This window comes from Apium graveolens, chromosome 4 (genome assembly GCF_009905375.1).
Source record: "Apium graveolens cultivar Ventura chromosome 4, ASM990537v1, whole genome shotgun sequence".
Taxonomy (NCBI): domain Eukaryota; kingdom Viridiplantae; phylum Streptophyta; class Magnoliopsida; order Apiales; family Apiaceae; genus Apium; species Apium graveolens.
The window spans coordinates 166,177,827-166,179,947 of record NC_133650.1 but is presented as its reverse complement, the minus strand read 5'-3'; positions in this window follow the sequence as shown (position 1 = coordinate 166,179,947).

Here is a 2,121-nt window from a genome sequence, read left to right as displayed (position 1 = left end):
CATACTGTTGTGACGGTAATATCAACTCATAAACAACTTTATCTATAGTTATCAATACCTCAAATGGTTCACTAAATTTAGGACTCAACTTGCCCTCTCTCTCCAGATCTATCCAACCTTTTTCAAGGTAAAACTTTTACTAACACTACTAGTCACATTTCTATACCCATACACTCTCTCGATACAAATCCGCCTTCGTGCTTTGATTATCCCAAACTGCTTTAATCAATATTACTACGCCCTTGGTGTGCTGAATTAACGTAGAATTTGACAACTTCCTTTCTCCCATTTTATCTCAATAAAGTGGTGACCTACACTTGCGTCCACCTAAGGCTTGGTAAAGTAGCATTCTAAAGCTGACATTGATGATAAATAATCATCCCTGTTTTCCTTAAAACTCAACCTCTCCACATATCTTGTTTTTCCTGAATCGCTTCATCACTTTGACTCTTCGCTTAAGGATGGTAAGCGGTGCGCATTTTAAACTTGGTTTCTAAACATTTAAACATCTCCTATTTGTTTTCATCAGTTAAGGCTGAAAAGTAATCTCATATATAAACTTCAGATTCCACTCTTTCCAATTCATTTATTAACTCCTCAGTGATATTAATTACATTCAATCCCTTCTTTCTGTACAAGGCATCTGTTACCATTCGGCTTTATTTAGGTAGTTGGTAATGGATTAATCAGAATCTTTTGTTAACCTCGGTCAAAATTTTATACTTGAGAGCTCAATGTATAGTTGCTCTCCTTCTAATCTTTGGGGAAAAATCTTTGGGCATTCCACACAAACTTTCTTATTCTTTGAATAGATGAGGATGTTATCAATAAGTACAATTTGCTTATCCAAGTACTCCTTATACACCATGTCCCTTAATTCCTTATAGAAAACTGATACACTTGTTATTTCACATAATATCACCAGAGCTTACAATGCTTATAACTCATTTTAATCGTAATCTCTGTTATGTCCTCAGGTCGGATCCTAAGTTAATTCCCAATACATAACACACTTCTTGAATTAGGTCTCATAAGTAATCAATTCTTTATAGGGTCTCACTTCTTCTTTTTCATTGTTTTGTTAAACTCCCGATAATCAGTACATACTCTTATAATTTCATTCCTTTTCTCCATGAACATCACTGGTACCCTTCACGATTCACTTCTTGTAAAACCACTCCCTGGGTCTACCTTATCCACTAGGCCTCCAATACTTCGCCTTAATTCTTTGACATATCCAACACTTCCTAATCCATCTTGAAATTTCCTTCTTATATTTGGTTATCACTATTTTTCTTTAAATTTCCGTATATCTTGGCATTTCTTCAATAAATTAAATACTTTATATTGTGAATTCCCTGTGGGATCTCATTTCTTAGTCCTTCTACTTGTAGCATCCAAGTGCTGGAAGAAAACCTGGGGGTATCATGTTCGTTCTCCTGGGCGCATAAATTTCATCTTACTAACTGCTAACATCGTGATCCATTATCTTTTCTTAACATCTCCTTATCTTTCCCTTAACAATTTTGACTGAAAGGTCATACTATCTATCCTTTCTCCTTTTGGATTATAAACTCTGACTTCCAATTCCAACTTTTGAAATTCCATAGATAATTCATCTGGTACAGTTTCTATGTTTACTTTCTTCTTTTTACTTATCATTTTCCACTACATTGATTTTCCTTGTAAATATATACTTCAAACTTTTATGGTCCGTATAGATTTTACACCTGTCTCCATACATATTATGTTTCCCAATCTTTCAAAACCAATCTTATTACTATTAGTCCCAATTATGAGTAGGATACTTCTTCTCATAAGGTTTCGGTTGTCTGGGTGCATATACAATAACTTTATTGTGTTGCATCAACATACTTCCTACTTCCTTATGGGAAGCATCACTATAAACTACCAAATCCCCTTGATACTTTCCAAAGTGATAATGCAGGTGTTGTAACCATTCTTTCATTTAACTTCGCAAAACTTTCTTCACCCTTCCCCATTTCCTATAAACTTCGTACTTTCCTGGTTAGCTTCGTCAAAGGTATTGCAACTTTCAAGAAATCTTGCACAAATTTTCAATAATAACTGGTCTATGGTAAAACTTCTTACTTTTGTTGG